The sequence below is a fragment of the Phyllobates terribilis genome, unplaced genomic scaffold, assembly GCF_046119375.1.
Source record: "Phyllobates terribilis strain yellow unplaced genomic scaffold, ASM4611937v1 Scaffold_4__5_contigs__length_816908805, whole genome shotgun sequence".
In the NCBI taxonomy this organism is placed as follows: domain Eukaryota; kingdom Metazoa; phylum Chordata; class Amphibia; order Anura; family Dendrobatidae; genus Phyllobates; species Phyllobates terribilis.
Window position 1 is genome coordinate 287728533 of NW_027362764.1, and position 18322 is coordinate 287746854.

Consider the following 18322-nt stretch of genomic DNA (forward strand, 5'->3'; position numbering starts at 1 on the left):
GCAGTAGCTTAACAAGACGGTTTTAATGCCCCTTGAAAGAGACTTGCAGGTTGCAGTAGCTTAACAAGACGGTTTTAATGCCCCTTGGAAGAGGCGTGGAGGTTGCAGTAGCTTGCGACGGTTTTATTGCCCATTGGAAGAGACGTGGAGGTTGCATAAGCTTAACAAGACTGTTTTCATGCCCCTTGGAAGAGACATGGAGGTTGCAGTAGCTTAACAAGACGGTTTTAATGCCCCTTGGAAGAGACGTGGAGTTTGCAGTAGATTAACAAGACGGTTTTAATGCCCCTTGGAAGAGACGTGGAGGTTGCAGTAGCTCAACAAGATGGTTTTAATGCCCCTTGGAAGAGACCTGGAGGTTGCAGTAGCTTAACAAGATGGTTTTAAAGCCCCTTGGAAGAATGGTGGAGGCCGCAGTAGCTTAACATGACGGGTTTATTGCCCCTGGGGAAAGTGGTGGAGGTCACAGTAGCTTAACAAGACGGTTTTAATGCCAATGGAAGAGACATGGTGGTTGCAGTTGCTTAACAAGACGGTTTTAATGCCCCTTGGAAGAGACGGGGAAGTTGCAGTAGCTTAACAAGACGGTTTTAATGACCCTTGGAAGAGACGTGGAGGTCGCAGTGGAATAAAAAGAAAATATCAATGCCCTTGGGAAAAGTGGTGGAGGTCGCAGTAGCTTAACAAGACTGTTTAATGCCCATTGAAAGAGACATGGAGTTTGCAGTAGCTTAACAAGACGGTTTTAATGCCCCTTGGAAGAGACGTGGAGGTTGCAGTAGCTTAACAAGACAGTTTTAATGCCCCTTGGAAAAGACGTGGAAGTTGCAGTAGCTTAAGAAGACAGTTTTAATGCCCCCTGGAAGAGACGTGAGGTCACAGTAGCTTAACAAGACGGTTTTAATGCAGCTTCGAAAAAACATGGTGGTCGCAGTGGCATAAAAAGACAATATCAATGCCCCTGGGAAAAGTGGTGGAGGTCACAGTAGCTTAACAAGACGGTTTTAGTGCCCTTTGGAAGAATGGTGGAGGTCGCAGTGGAATAAAAAGACAATATCACTGCCCCTGGGAAAAGTTGTGGAGGTCGCAGTAGCTTAACAAGACGGTTTTAATGCCCCTTGGAAGAATGGTGGAGGTAGCAGTGGAATAAAAAGACAATATCAATGCCCTTGGGAAAAGTGGTGGAGGCCACAGTAGCTTAACAAGACAGTTTTAGTGCCCCTTGGAAGAGACATGGAGGTTGCAGTAGCTTAAAAAAACAGTGTTAATGCCCCTTGTTAGACACGTGGAGCTTTCAGTAGCTTAACAAGATGGTTTTAATGCCCCTTGGAAGAGACCTGGAGGTTGCAGTAGCTTAACAAGATGGTTTTAATGCACCTTGGAAGAGACGTGGAGTTTGCAGTAGATTAACAAGACGGTTTTAATGCCCCTTGGAAGAGACGTGGAGGTTGCAGTAGCTCAACAAGATGGTTTTAATGCCCCTTGGAAGAGACGTGGAGGTTGCAGTAGCTTAACATCACGGTTTTATTGCCCCTTGGAAGAGACGTGGAGGTTGCAGTGGAATAAAAAAACAATATCAATGCCCTTGGGAAGAGTGGTAGAGGTCGCAGTAGCTTAACAAGACGGTTTTAATGCCCCTTGGAACAGACTTGCAGGTTGCAGTAGCTTAACAAGACGGTGTTAATGCCCCTTGTTAGAGACGTGGAGGTTTCAGTAGCTTAACAAGACGGTTTTATTGACCCTTGGAAGAGACTTGAAGGTTGCAGAAGCTTAGCAAGACGGTTTTAATGCCCCTGGGAAGAGAGTGGAGGTCGCAGTGGAATAAAAAGACAACATCAATGGCCGTGGAAAAAGTGGTAGTGGTCGCAGTAGCTTAACAAGACGTTTTTAATGCCCCTTGGAAGAATGGTGGAGGTCGCAGTGCAATAAAAAGACAATATCAATGCCCCTGGAAAAAGTGGTGGAGGTCGCAGTAGCTTAACAAGATGGTTTTAATGCTCCTTGGAAGAGACGTGGAGTTCGCAGTAGCTTAACAAGATGGTTTTAATGCCCCTTGGAAGAGACGTGGAGGTCGCAGTAGCTTAACAAGACGGTATTAATGCCCCTTGGAAGAGACATGGAGGTTGCAGTAGCTTAAAAAAACGGTTTTAATGCCCCTTTTTTAAAACGTGGAGATTTCAGTAGCTTAACAAGATGGTTTTAATGCCCATTGGAAGAGACGTGGAGGTTGCAGTACCTTAACAAGATGGTTTTAATGCACCTTGGAAGAATGGTGGGGGTCGCAGTAGCTTAACAAGACGGTGTTATTGCCCCTGGTTAAAGTGCTGAAGGCAGCAGTAGCTTAACAAGACTGTTTTAGTGCTCCCTGGAAGAGACATGGAGGTTGCAGTTGCTTAACAAGACGGTTTTAATGCCCCTTGGAAGAGACGTGGAGGTTGCAGTAGCTTAACAAGACGGTTTTAATGCCCCTTGGAAGAGACGTGGAGGTCGAATTGGAATAAAAAGACAATATCAATGCCCTTGGGAAAAAAGGTGGAGGTTGCAGAAGCTTAACAAGACGGTTTTAATGCCCATTGAAAGAGACATGGAGTTTGCAGTAGCTTAACAAGACGGTTTTAATGCTCTTTGGAAGAGATGTGGAGGTTGCAGTAGCTAAACAAGACGGTTTTAATGCCCCTTGGAAAAGACGTGGAGGTTGCAGTAGCTTAAGAAGATGGTTTTAATGCCCCTTGGAAGAGAAGTGGAGGTCACAGTAGCTTGACAAGACGGTTTTAATGCCCCTTGGAAGAGACGTGGAGGTCGCAGTAGCTTAACAAGACTGCTTTAAGGCCCCTTGGAAGAGACGTGGAGATCGCAGTAGCTTAAGAAGACGGTTTTAATGCCCCTTGGAAGAGACATGGAGGTTGCAGTAGCTTAAAAAAACGGTGTTAATGCCCCTTGTTAGAGACGTGGAGGTTTCAGTAGCTTAACAAGACGGTTTTAATGACCCTTGGAAGAGACGTGGAGGTTGCAGTAGCTTAACAAGATGGTTTTAATGCCCCTTGGAAGAGATGTGGAGGTTGCAGTAGCTTAACAAGATGGTTTTAATACCCCTTGGAAAAGATGTGGAGGTCGCAGTAGCTTAAGAAGACGATTTTAATGCTGCCTTGAAGAGACGTGGAGGTCACAGTAGCTTAACAAGATGGTTTTAATGCCCCTTGGAAGAGATGTGGAGGTCGCAGTAGCTTAACAAGACGGTTTTAAGGCCCCTTGGAAGAGACGTGGAGGTCGCTGTAGCTTAACAAGATGGTTTTAATGCCCCTTGGAAGAGACGTGAAGGTCGCAGTAGCTTAACAAGGCAGATTTAATGCCCCTTGGAAGAAACATGGAGGTTGCAGTAGCTTAAAAAAACTGTGTTAATGCCCCTTGTTAGAGACGTGGAGGTTTCAGTAGCTTAACAAGATGGTTTTAATGCCCCTTGGAAGAGACCTGGAGGTTGCAGTAGCTTAACAAGATGGTTTTAAAGCACCTTGGAAGAATGGTGGAGGCCGCAGTAGCTTAACATGACGGGTTTATTGCCCCTGGGGAAAGTGGTGGAGGTCACAGTAGCTTAACAAGACGGTTTTAATGCCAATGGAAGAGACATGGTGGTTGCAGTTGCTTAACAAGACGGTTTTAATGCCCCTTGGAAGAGACGGGGAAGTTGCAGTAGCTTAACAAGACGGTTTTAATGCCCCTTGGAAGAGACGTGGAGGTCGCAGTGGAATAAAAAGAAAATATCAATGCCCTTGGGAAACGTGGTGGAGGTCGCAGTAGCTTAACTAGACTGTTTAATGCCCATTGAAAGAGACATGGAGTTTGCAGTAGCTTAACAAGACGGTTTTAATGCCCCTTGGAAGAGACGTGGAGGTTGCAGTAGCTTAACAAGACAGTTTTAATGCCCCTTGGAAAAGACGTGGAAGTTGCAGTAGCTTAAAAAATACAGTTTTAATTCCCCCTGGAAGAGACGTGGAGGTCACAGTAGCTTAACAAGACGGTTTTAATGCAGCTTCGAAAAAACATGGTGGTCGCAGTGGCATAAAAAGACAATATCAATGCCCCTGGGAAAAGTGGTGGAGGTCACAGTAGCTTAACAAGACGGTTTTAGTGCCCTTTGGAAGAATGGTGGAGGTCGCAGTGGAATAAAAAGACAATATCACTGCCCCTGGGAAAAGTTGTGGAGGTCGCAGGAGCTTAACAAGACGGTTTTATTGACCCTTGGAAGAATGGTGGAGGTAGCAGTGGAATAAAAAGACAATATCAATGCCCTTGGGAAAAGTGGTGGAGGCCACAGTAGCTTAACAAGACAGTTTTAATGCCCCTTGGAAGAGACATGGAGGTTGCAGTAGCTTAAAAAAACAGTGTTAATGCCCCTTGTTAGACACGTGGAGCTTTCAGTAGCTTAACAAGACGGTTTTAATGACCCTTGGAAGAGACGTGGAGGTTGCAGTAGCTTAACAAGATGGTTTTAATGCCCCTTGGAAGAGATGTGGAGGTTGCAATAGTTTAACAAGATGGTTTTAATACCCCTTGGAAAAGATGTGGAGGTTGCAGTAGCTTAAGAAGACGATTTTAATGCCGCCTTGAAGAGACGTGGAGGTTACAGTAGCTTAACAAGATGATTTTAATGCCCCTTGGAAGAGATGTGGAGGTCGCAGTAGCTTAACAAGACGGTTTTAAGGGCCCTTGGAAGAGACGTGGAGGTCGCTGTAGCTTAACAAGATGGTTTTAATGCCCCTTGGAAGAGACGTGAAGGTCGCAGTAGCTTAACAAGGCAGTTTTAATGCCCCTTCGGAAGAGACATGGAGGTTGCAGTAGCTTAAAAAAACTGTGTTAATGCCCCTTGTTAGAGACGTGGAGGTTTCAGTAGCTTAACAAGATGGTTTTAATGCCCCTTGGAAAAGACCTGGAGGTTGCAGTAGCTTAACAAGATGGTTTTAAAGCCCCTTGGAAGAATGGTGGAGGCCGCAGTAGCTTAACAAGACGGGTTTATTGCCCCTGGGGAAAGTGGTGGAGGTCACAATAGCTTAACAAGACGGTTTTAATGCCAATGGAAGAGACATGGAGGTTGCAGTTGCTTAACAAGATGGTTTTAATGTCCCTTGGAAGAGACGGGGAAGTTGCAGTAGCTTAACAAGACGGTTTTAATGCCCCTTGGAAGAGATGTGGAGGTCGCAGTGGAATAAAAAGAAAATATCAATGCCCTTGGGAAAAGTGGTGGAGGTCGCAGTAGCTTAACAAGACTGTTTTAATGCCCATTGAAAGAGACATGGAGTTTGCAGTAGCTTAACAAGACAGTTTTAATGCCCCTTGGAAGAGACGTGGAGGTTGCAGTAGCTTAACAAGACAGTTTTAATGCCCCTTGGAAAAGACGTGAAAGTTGCAGTAGCTTAAGAAGACAGTTTTAATACCCCCTGGAAGAGACGTGGAAGTCACAGTAGCTTAACAAGACGGTTTTAATGCCCCTTCGAAAAGACATGGTGGTCGCAGTGGCATAAAAAGACAATATCAATGCCCCTTGGAAAAGTGGTGGAGGTCACAGTAGCTTAACAACACGGTTTTAGTGCACCTTGGAAGAATGGTGGAGGTCGCAGTGGAATAAAAAGACAATATCACTGCCCCTGGGAAAAGTTGTGGAGGTCGCAGTAGCTTAACAAGACAGTTTTAATGCCCCTTGGAAGAATGGTGGAGGTAGCAGTGGAATAAAAAGACAAAATCAATGCCCTTGGGAAAAGTGGTGGAGGTCACAGTAGCTTAACAAGACGGTTTTAATGCCCCTTGGAAGAGACATGGAGGTTGCAGCAGCTTAAAAAAACGGTGTTAATGCCCCTTGTTAGAGACGTGGAGGTTTCAGTAGCTTCACAAGACGGTTTTAATGACCCTTGGAAGAGACGTGGAGGTTGCAGTAGCTTAACAAGACGGTTTTAATGCCCCTTGGAAGAGATGTGGAGGTTGCAGTAGCTTCACAAGATGGTTTTAATACACCTTGGAAAAGATGTGGAGGTTGAAGGAGCTTAAGAAGACGATTTTAATGCCGCCTTGAAGAGACGTGGAGGTCACAGTAGCTTAACAAGATGGTTTTAATGCCCCTTGGAAGAGATGTGGAGGTCGCAGTAGCTTAACAAGACGGTTTTAAGGCCCCTTGGAAGAGACGTGGAGGTCCCCATAGCTTAAAAAGATGGTTTTAATGCCCCTTGGAAGAGACGTGAATGTCGCAGTAGCTTAACAAGGCAGTTTTAATGCCCCTTGGAAGAGACATTGAGGTTGCAGTAGCTTAAAAAAACTGTGTTAATGCCCCTTGTTAGAGACGTGGAGGTTTCAGTAGCTTAACAAGATGGTTTTAATGTCCCTTGGAAGAGACCTGGAGGTTGCAGTAGCTTAACAAGATGGTTTTAAAGCCCCTTGGAAGAATGGTGGAGGCCGCAGTAGCTTAACAAGACGGGTTTATTGCCCCTGGGGAAAGTGGTGGAGGTCACAGTAGCTTAACAAGACGGTTTTAATGCCAATGGAAGAGACATGGAGGTTGCAGTTGCTTAACAAGACGGTTTTAATGCCCCTTGGAAGAGACGGGGAAGTTGCAGTAGCTTAACACGACGGTTTTAATGCCCCTTGGAAGAGACGTTGAGGTCGCAGTGGAATAAAAAGAAAATATCAATGCCCTTGGGAAAAGTGGTGTAGGTCGCAGTAGCTTAACAAGATGGTTTTAATGCCCATTGAAAGAGACATGGAGTTTGCAGTAGCTTAACAAGACGGTTTTAATGCCCCTTGGAAGAGACGTGGAGGTTGCAGTAGCTTAATAAGACAGTTTTAATGCCCCTTGGAAAAGACGTGGAAGTTGCAGTAGCTTAAGAAGACAGTTGTAATGCCCCCTGGAAGAGACGTGAAAGTCACAGTAGTTTAACAAGATGGTTTTAATGCCCCTTCGAAAAGAAATGGTGGTCGCAGTGGCATAAAAAGACAATATCAATGCCCCTGGGAAACGTGGTGGAGGTCACAGTAGCTTAACAAGACGGTTTTAGTGCCCCTTGGAAGAATGGTGGAGGTCGCAGTGGAATAAAAAGACAATATCACTGCCCCTGGAAAAAGTTGTGGACGTCGCAGTAGCTTAACAAGACGGTTTTAATGCCCCTTGGAAGAATGGTGGAGGTAGCAGTGGAATAAAAAGACAATATCAATGCCCTTGGGAAAAGTGGTGGAGGTCACAGTAGCTTAACAAGACGGTTTTAATGCCCCTTGGAAGAGACATGGAGGTTGCAGTAGCTTAAAAAAATGGTGTTAATGCCCCTTGTTAGAGACGTGGAGGTTTCAGTAGCTTAACAAGACAGTTTTAATGACCCTTGGAAGAGACGTGGAGGTTGCAGTAGCTTAACAAGATGGTTTTAATGCCCCTTGGAAGAGATGTGGAGGTTGCAGTAGCTTAACAAGATGGTTTTAATACCCCTTAGAAAAGATGTGGAGGTTGCAGTAGCTTAAGAAGACGATTTTAATGCCGCCTTGAAGAGACGTGGAGGTCACAGTAGGTTAACAAGATGGTTTTAATGCCCCTTGGAAGAGATGTGGAGGTCGCAGTAGCTTAACAAGATGGTTTTAAGGCCCCTTGGAAGAGACGTGGAGGTCCCTGTAGCTTAACAAGATGGTTTTAATGCCCCTTGGAAGAGACGTGAATGTCGCAGTAGCTTAACAAGGCAGTTTTAATGCCCCTTGGAAGAGACATGGAGGTTGCAGTAGCTTAAAAAACTGTGTTAATGCCACTTGTTAGAGACGTGGAGGTTTCAGTAGCTTAACAAGATGGTTTTAATGCCCCTTGGAAGAGACCTGGAGGTTGCAGTAGCTTAACAAGATGGTTTTAAAGCCCCTTGGAAGAATGGTGGAGGCCGCAGTAGCTTAACAAGACGGGTTTATTGCCCCTGGGGAAAGTGGCGGAGGTCACAGTAGCTTAACAAGACGGTTTTAATGCCAATGGAAGAGACATGGAGGTTGCAGTTGCTTAACAAGATGGTTTTAATGCCCCTTGGAAGAGACGGGGAAGTTGCAGTAGCTTAACAAGACGGTTTTAATGCCCCATGGAAGAGACGTGGAGGTCGCAGTGGAATAAAAAGAAAATATCAATGCCCTTGGGAAAAGTGGTGGAGGTCGCAGTAGCTTAACAAGACTGTTTTAATGCCCATTGAAAGAGACATGGAGTTTGCAGTAGCTTAACAAGACGGTTTTAATGCCCCTTGGAAGAGACGTGGAGGTTGCAGTAGCTTAACAAGACAGTTTTAATGCCCCTTGGAAAAGACGTGGAATTTACAGTAACTTAAGAAGACAGTTTTAATGCCCCCTGGAAGAGACGTGGAGGTCACAGTAGCTTAACAAGACGGTTTTAATGCCCCTTCGAAAAGACATGGTGGTCGCAGTGGCACAAAAAGACAATATCAATGCCCCTTGGAAAAGTGGTGGAGGTCACAGTAGCTTAACAAGTCGGTTTTAGTGCCCCTTGGAAGAATGGTGGAGGTCGCAGTGGAATAAAAAGACAATATCACTGCCCCTGGGAAAAGTTGTGGAGGTCGCAGTAGCTTAACAAGACGGTTTTAATGCCCCTTGGTAGAATGGTAGAGGTAGCAGTGGAATAAAAAGACAATATTAATGCCCTTGGGAAAAGTGGTGGAGGTCACAGTAGCTTAACAAGACGGTTTTAATGCCCCTTCTAAGAGACGTGGAGGTTGCAGTAGCTTAACAAGACTGTTTAAATGCCCCTTGGAAGAGCCATGCTGTACAGCATCTTATAAAAATTATTCACATTATTGGGGAGTGGGTTTCCCATAGCCTTTACCTATGCCTACCAAGCAAAAGCTGCCAAAAATTAGGAGGGAGAAACTTGCAGTGCTGGCAAACAAGAGGCATGCAGTGCAGCATCTTAAAACATTATTTCCATTATTGGGGAGTGGGACTCCCATAGTCTTTGACTTTGCCTTCCAAACAAAAGCTGCCAAAAATTAGGATGGAGGAACTTGCAATGCTGGCAACATGGACCAAGGTGACCCTGGTGGTATAATTGTGGTGGAGGCTGAGGATAAGAAGAAGAGTAAAATACAGCCGAAATGAGGAAGCATATACCCATGTGTGGTTGTGAAGCGATGCATGGGAATACACCTCCCGAAATAACACAGTGGATTTGACTTTATGTTACTCTGCTGTCATTTGGTGGTGATGAGAAATCCAGCCCTTGTTCATTTTGATAAGGGTCAGCTAGTCAGCGTTGTCAGTTGACAGGCGAATGCCCTTATCTGTTATAATTCCCCCAGCGGCACTAAAAACACGCTCCGATAACACGCTAGCGGCAGGGCAGGCCAGGACCTCTAAGGTGTACAGAGCGAGTTCATTCCAAGTGTCCAGCTTGGATACCCAATAATTAAAAGGCACAGAGGAATCACAGAGGACGCTGGTACGGTCGGCAAAGTACTCCCTCACCATCGTTTGAAACTTTCCACGCCTTGTGAGAGTACCAAGCGCCTCAGGGCCTGTAAGCTGGGCGGGTATCAGAAAACTGTCCCAGAACGTTGACAGTGTTCCCCTGCCTCTGCTGGATTTGAGTTGCGTCTCTCTTGAATGTACACCTTGGTTGGGCAACGAACTGTGACCTCTGCCGCTAGCGTGTTCAGATGGGAATTTTTTTAACAGTTCTGCAGCCAGGGCCTTCTGGTACTGCCCCATTTTTGTAGACCTCTCCACCTCAGGAATAAGAGAGTGAAAGTTCTCCTTGTAGCGAGATCTAAAAGTGTCACCAACCAGTAATGACTATCACCCAACATTTTGACAATGTGAGGGTCACGGTTAAGGCAGCGTAACATAAAGTCAGAGATGCGTGCCAGACTGGTAATGGGAAAGACTACCTTGTCCTCACCAATATGACGACTGACCATGCTCTCCTCCTTCTCCTCCTCCTCCCCCCGGTCCTCAGGCCACCCACGCTGAACCGATTGTATGACAGTTCTACAGGTACTACCGTCTACAGCGCATAATACCAGCTCCTGTTCTTCCTCCTCCTCCTCCTCCTCTCCCTCATTGTCCCCCAATGCACGTTGGGATGAGATGAGGCTGAGCAGTGTGTAATCTCCAACAACTGCTTCTTGATCCATCTCATCATACTCTGGCTGCAATGCCTCCTCTTTAATTCTCTGCAGAGAGCATTGCAAAAGACAGACAAGTGGGATCCTGATGCTAATGATGGCGTCATCGCCACTCACCATCTTGGTGGACTCCTCAAAGTTTGTCAGGATGGCACATATGTCAGACATCCAGGTCCACTCCTGAGGTCTTATGTGTGGAGTCTGACCTGAATATCGACGGCATTGTTGCAGCTGGTACTCCACAACTGCTCTCTTCTGCTCACAAATCCTTTGCAACATGTGAAGAGTAGAGTTACAACGTGTGGGGACATCACACACCAGTCGGTTTGCCGGAAGCTGCAAATGCTGCTACAACACAGCAAGGGCGGCAGAAGCTGTAGCTGACTTCGGAAAATGAGCTGACAGGTGGCGTACTTTGCCGAGCAGATCTGGCAACTCGGGGTACGATTTAAGAAACCGCTGAACCACGAGGTTAAGCACATGAGCCAGGCAAGATACGTGTGTGATCTCGCCTTGCCTCAGAGCCGCCACCAGGTTACGGCCATTGTAACACACGACCATGCCTGGATGTAGGTTCAGCGGTGTCAGCCACAGATCTGCCTGCTCTTTCATTGCTGTCCACATCTCACAAGCAGTGTGAGGTTTATCACCTAAGCTTATGAGTTTCAGCACAGCCTGTTGCTGCTTGGCTGAGGCAGTACTGCAGTGCTTCCAGCTTGTAAATGATGTGGTGATATCTGAGATGGAGGCTGAACATGAGGAGGAGGAGGAGGATGATGCATTGGAGCTGTACACTGTGGGGGCAACTCTGACTGACATAGAGCCTGCAATCCTTGGTGTGGGGAGGATGTGTTCCGTCCCAAGGTCCAACTGGGTCCCGGCTTCCACTATGTTTACCCAGTGTGCCATCAGGTAGATGTACCCTCCCTGGCCACAAGCACTTGTCCACGTGTCCGTTGTCAGGTGGACTCTCCCAGTAACTGCGTTGTTGAGGGCTCGGCAGATGTTTTGAGACACATGCTTGTGTAGTGCGGGGATGGCACACTGGGCAAAATAGTGTCGGTCGGGGACCGAGTACTGAGAAACGGCCACCGCCATTAGGTTGCGGAAGGAATAAGTCTCCAACAGCCTAAAAGGTAGAATTTCCAATGCAAGCAGTCGTGAAATGTGCAAATTTAGGACTGTGGCCTGCGGGGCGTTGGCTGCGAATTTGCGCTTTCGTTCAAAGCTCTGGGATATGGACAATTGAACGCTGCGGTGGGATGTGGACGTTGATGCTGTTTCTTGAGAAACTGCCATAACAAGTGAAGACTGAGAGGAGGGGGCATCTTTGCATGCAGTATGGACAGGGAATTGCCTTGCACGCACAACAGGGGGTTCTGTCACACGCACAACAGCGGAAGAAGCAATGGTGACACCCGCTGACACTGGTCGTGGACCCTGGGGTTCGCCCCACAAAGTCGGGTGCTTTGCTGCCATGTGCCTGATCATGCTGGTGGTGGTCAGGCTGGTAGTTTTGTCACCCCTGCTGATGCTGGCATGGCAGGTGGTACAAATGGACTTTTTGGGGTTATCAGCAGAGTCTTTAAAAAAATTCCAGACTCTGGAAGACCTACCGGTTGTACTGGCAACGTCCCTCATGTTGGTGTTACGGGGAACTGTTGCCCGCCTTCTGTGTGCGGCCACCACACTGCTTCTTCCTCCCTTTTGGGGTACTCTGCCTCCCTCCCCCTGTGTGCTGCTGGCCTCACTCCGCGTGTCCTCCTGCCACGTTGGGTCAGTTACTAGATCATCCACCACCTCCTCCTCTTCCACTTGCGCACCATGATCCTCCTCACTTCGTGGCAATTGTGTCTCGTCATCATTCACCTCTTGTGACAAATTGCCAGCATCGACTTCCTGTGGCCGTGGCTGTTCAAATATTTGGGCATCGCTACATGGGATCTCCTCTTCCACCATTTCAAGCGGAGCAGGCGAGGGGCACAAAAATGGAAATGGACCAGTGAACAGCTCTTCAGAGTGTCCAAGTGTGGGATCAGTTGCTGTCTGACGACACTCGGCATGGTAGGAGGAAAGAGCATCAGGGTGAGGAGGAGTATGCGGTCGAAACTCACGGCTACTAAAACTTGACCGTGTGGAAGACAGACCGGAGGTGGTGGTGCCCAAGTAACTGGAAGTATTATCTGCTATCCAATTAATAACCTGTTCACACTGATCAGTTCGCAATACTGGTGTTGTAGTGTGATTCCCTAGTAATTCGGTCAAAAAGTGGGAGCGAAAAGATGTGGCTGTTGGTTGTGGCACATTTTCACCTTGGCCACGGCCCCGTCCTCTACACGCACCATCACCAGAACGTCCAGTTCCACGTGCCTTGCCACGCGCCCTGCCCATTGTAAATGAAGTAAAATAGCTTACACTCGCAATATCAATGGAAAAAGGGTAATAAAAAGGAGATTAGAACTGTGGAAGAGGAAAACCACAGTTCTATTTCTCTGGCCTACACCAGAATCTTTTAAACAGATATATTTGTGACTGAACAAACAGGGAAACACTATTACTGTTTTTTTTTATGTAAAACAGGCCAAAAGCTGTATAATACAGAGATTTGAACAGTGGAAATGCAAAACCACTGTTCTAATTTACTGGCATATACCAGACTTTTTTAAATAGATATATTTGGGGCTGAACAGTCAGCGACACACTGAAACTGTTTTTTTAATGTAAAAAAGACCCAAAAGTGGACAGAGATTTGACCCGTGGAACTGCAAAACCACAGTTATAGTTATGTAGCATACACCAGAATCTTTCAAACAGATATATTTGTGTCTGAACAGTCAGGGAGACACTATTACAGTTTTTTTTTACAGCAAAAAATGCCAAAAGCAGGATAATACAGAGATTTGACCCGTGGAACTGCAAAACCACAGATCTATTTTTCTAGCCTACACCAGACTCTTTTAAACAGATGTATTGGTGTCTGAACAGTCAGGGAGAAACTATTACTGTTTTTTTTTTTATCCCAAAAAATGCCAAAAGCAGGATAATACAGAGATTTGACCAGCGGAACTGCAAAACCACAGTTATAGTTATGTGGCGTACACCAGACTCTTTTAAACAGATATATTGGTTTCTGACCAGTCAGGGATACACTATTGCAGTTTAATTTCACGGCAAAAAAATGCCAAAAGCAGGATAATACAGAGATTTGACCGGTGGAACTGCAAAACCACAGTTATAGTTATGTAGCGTACACCAGACTCTTTTAAGCAGATATATTGGTGTCTGACCAGTCAGGGAGACACTATTACAGTTTTTTTTTACGGCAAAAAATGCCAAAAACAGGATAAAATAGAGATTTGACCCGTGGAACTGCAAAACCACAGTTCTATTTTCTGGCCTACACCAGACTCTTTTAAACAGAAATATTGGTGTCTGAACAGTCAGGGAGACACTATTACAGTTTTTTTTTACGGCAAAAAAATCCAAAAACAGGATAATACATAGATTTGACCCATGGAACTGCAAAACCACAGCTCTATTTTTCTGGCCTACACCAGACTCTTTTAAACAGATATATTGGTGTCTGACCATTGAGAGAGACACTATTACAGTTTTTTTTTTTATGGCAAAAAATGCCAAAAGCAGGATAATACAGAGATTTGACCCGTGGAACTGCAAAACCACAGTTATAGTTATGTGGCGTACACCAGACTCTTTTAAACAGATATATTTTTGTCTGACCAGTCAGGGAGACACTATTACAATTTTTTTTTACGGCAAAAAATGCCAAAAGCAGGATAATACAGAGATTTGACCCGTGGAACTGCAAAATCACAGTTATAGTTATGTGGCGTACACCAGACTCTTTTAAACAAATATATTGGTGTCTGACCAGTCAGGGAGGCACTAATACAGTTTTTTTTTACGGCAAGAAATTCCAAAAACAGGATAATACAGAGATTTGACCCATGGAACTGCAAAACCACAGTTCTATTTTTCTGGCCTACACCAGACTCTTTTAAACAGATATATTGGTGTCTGAAGAGTCAGGGAGACACTTTTACAGTTTTTTTTTTACGGCAAAAAATGCCAAAAGCAGGATAATACAGAGATTTGACCCGTGGAACTCCAAAACCACAGTTCTAGTTATGTGGCGTACAACAGACTCTTTTAAACAGATATATTGGTGTCTTACCAGTCAGGGAGACACTATTACAATTTTTTTTACGGCAAAAAATGCCAAAAACAGGATAATACAGAGATTTGACCCGTGGAGCTGCAAAACCACAGTTATAGTTATGTGGCGTACACCAGACTCTTTTAAACCGATATATTGGTGTCTGACCAGTCAGGGAGACACTATTACAGTTTTTTTTTTACAGCAAAAAATGCCAAAAACAGGATAATACAGAGATTTGACCCATGGAACTGCAAAACCACAGTTCTATTTTTCTGGCCTACACCAGACTCTTTTAAACAAATATATTGGTGTCTGAACAGTCAGGTAGACACTATTACTGTTTTTTTTTTTATGGCAAAAAATGGCAAAAGCAGGATAATACAGAGATTTGACCCGTGGAACTGCAAAACCACAGTTATAGTTATGTGGCGTACACCAGACTCTTTTAAACAGATATATTGGTGTCTCAACAGTTAGGGAGACACTATTACAGTTTTTTTTACGGCAAAAAATGCCAAAAACAGGATAATACAGAGATTTGACCTGTGGAACTTCAAAATCACAGTTATAGTTATGTGGTGTACACCAGACTCTTTTAAACAGATATATTGGTGTCTGAACAGTCACAGACACACTCAATTTTTTTTTTGGGGGGGGATACCAAATTGTTAATAAGATGCGATTTGGACAGTCTGACTGAGGAAAAAAAAAATACAGGATTTAGATGAAAAAAATAATAATTTTTCCTGGCCCCTGAGACCGGGGTGATAAGTGTAGCAATTTGACCAGCAAGAGCACACAGGACTGTAATGCAGCGTTTGCTAGTATAACCACTGCATCTCCTATACAGCCTGTCTGCCTGCCTGCCTGATATCTGGGATGGATATTAGTCCTGAAAAGGACTGTTTGTTTGATTTGGCAGGCTTTAGAGACCCTACGCTACCTATTTCGCACTATATATCTCTCCCTAACTCAGCAGCACTGACCCTACACTGGCTGATCCAGAGCGACTGTGTCCAAAATGGCGGCGCCCGGTTTTAAATGCTCGAGATGACGCTGTGTAGCCAGCCAATCACTGTAATGCCCACAAACAACATGGCTGCGGCTTTACAGTGACTGGCAATCTCTGCATGTTCATTGGCTCTGTAAAGAGCGCCAAACGTGCAGGACGGAGACCCGAGCTCCCGCCCGAGTAACCCGGAAATGCTCGGTGCTCACCGAACATCACGAGTAGCGTGATGCTCGGGCGAGTAACGAGCAGTGTCGAGCATGTTCGCTCAACACTAGTAATAATACATACCTGGTAATTAAGGCCCAGGGCACAGGGAAGTATTATTACCCCTCATGTCCAAAAGGGGTTAAACATATAAAAAAAAACAATAATAAATACATTATACTCTAGGCAAGACTAAGGATAATTTAAATATTTTTATCGACATGTGTCCATCAGAATCATCTAAAGAACACAGTACTGACCCTCCTGCTATATATTTGATTCAGTATAAAAAACATTTTCAAAAAATCCTACACGAGAATTGTACATTTTTTATTTTCACAAATGGTAATATTTAAATTAATAATGTATACCCTTCAAGGAATTAAGGTGAAAAGCACCTCACAATTTGTTATACAATTTCTCCTAGATACAGAAGTAGCCTGTATGTGGTTGTAAGATGATGTTTTTTGGGCACATGGCGGAACTCCAAAGGGAAGAAAGGTTACTAGACTTTTGGAGCAAAGTTTTTGCTTTTTCAAATTTGCAGAGCCCCTAAGGTATCAGTTCAGTAGTAACCCCTGAAAAATGACCTCATATCCAGTGCTATGAAAGTTTATATTTTTTTTACCATACATTATTTTTGTAAAGCTGTCATAAAGACTGTAATTATGGGCTCACTTACAGAAGGATGTGCTTAATTAATGAGAACTGACTTAAGCCTTAGTATGCAAAGGTGGAAACATATAGATGTCTCTTCTGTGTATTGTTAAAAACCCTAGAGCATATCTTATTATAAAGCAATGGGCATATAACATCTGGGTAGATGTTTATCTTGTTAAATTAAACATGCAGCTGGCCCCTTAATTATTCACTATAATTGACAGCTTCATCGTACTACACTGTGGTTTGAAGATTCAACCATAGATCTTGTAATGAGATAATAATAAATGGAGCTTCATATAATTTCTTTCCCATAAGCAATCTCCCCTTTCAAGCCAAAAGAGCTATTAATTTCTCTAGATAAGCAATCTTTAAAATGTAGTCTTTTTATTTCTGATATAAGGTATAACACTGTTGAGTTGTGTTTTCATTTTTACTATACCTCTGGGTCTTGGAATACAGTCTTATGTTACAGAATATATCAGGGTCACAGTAAATATTTCTTAAAGGGTATAGGTTACACTCCAAACACAATTTAAATCAAGCACATAGTCATTTAGTGAACTTAGCTTCTATAAAAGTCATACATTTTTGTATAAATATGTCCCTCTGTTGTGCCAAAAATGCTCTTTACTCCCATATACTAATGAGGGAACTTGGTGCACCTTTGGCAAAGCAAAGTTCCACAACTATCTCGTTCTTTGGTGATAGACAGCACTGCCTTGCCAAAAAACATCACTATATCAGGAGAAAGTTTGTGTATGTTTTTCTCTTGATTGACAGCACTAGCTTGCCCATAATCAGTGCTTTTGAAGGAGAAATTTAGTGCCTGCGCTCACTCCCTGCTGGATTTTAGATTAGAGTGCATGTACACACCTCTCTTGCCTCTCTGTGGTCTCCTCTCTGTGCAGCCACTAGTAACAATAGTGCAGCAGAATGAAGAGAACAGTGTGCACATTTTCTAATCTAGAAACCACGATAGAGAGCGAACTCAGGTATTTGCTTTTTCCGGATACAATGCTGTCTCCAGCTAAACCAGAGAATTCAATCATCACAAAGGCAGAAACCAGTTTTCTCTTGAAATAGGAATGGCTCTTTTCAATGCATTGCTTTCACCAAAGAGAGAAATTGGGTATCCAAATTAAGGGAAGTGGAACGGTCCACTGAATCTGCTCAGACATGCCAAGGGTGCACCAAGTACCCTCATTATCATATGGGAATAAAAAGTGTTTTGCACAATGAATAGACAAATGTATAACATAACGTTATGATTTTTACACCACATTCCACATTTTTATACAAATTGGATTTAAATGTCATAAAGACGTAACTTTTTGTTTTTCAAAGAAACTCATGGATGGTATTGTGTCTCAGAGCTCTTTGGATCACTGAAATCCATCCCAAACACCTGTGATAATTAGTTTGCCATCTGAATCCAATTAAAGGAAAACTATTTTAGAAGGAAGTTCCACATTATTAAGCAGGTCACATGTTTTAATCAATATGGGAAAGAAAAAGGATCTCTGTCTGCTGCTTAAAAGCGTCAAATAGTGCAATGCTTTGAACAAGATATGAAAACATTCCCTATTTCATGAAAACTTAAAGAGGTTGTCCACTAATTTTACACTGATGACCTATCCTTAGGATAGGTCATCAATGTCTAATCGAATGGGGTCCAACACCCGGCACCCCTGCCGATCAACTGTTATCGGTGTTAGTGGTGACCGGCGGCCAGAAGTACTCACTTGCCAAGCTGCTCCATCTTCTGGTAGTGGCCGAGGCTTGGTACTGCACAGCTGCCTTCTATTCAAATCAATAGGAGGCAGATGTGCAGTACCCTGTGGCGGCCACTATCAGAAGATGGTCAGCTATGCAAGTGAGTATTTCCGGCTGGCGGCCCCCACTACTGCCGACGATGACAGTTGATCGGCGGGGGTGCTAGGTGCCAGACCCCGGCCGGTCAGACTTTGATGACCTATTATAAGAATAAGTCAATAATGTAAAAGTAGTGGATAACCTCTTTAAGCATAATCAATGTACTGTGAAGAGATTTGTGCTGATACAGAGCACAGATCTGTTTGTGCAGATAAACACATAATGTAGAAGGTTTCTGCCAGACAAATTCATTGGATTAAG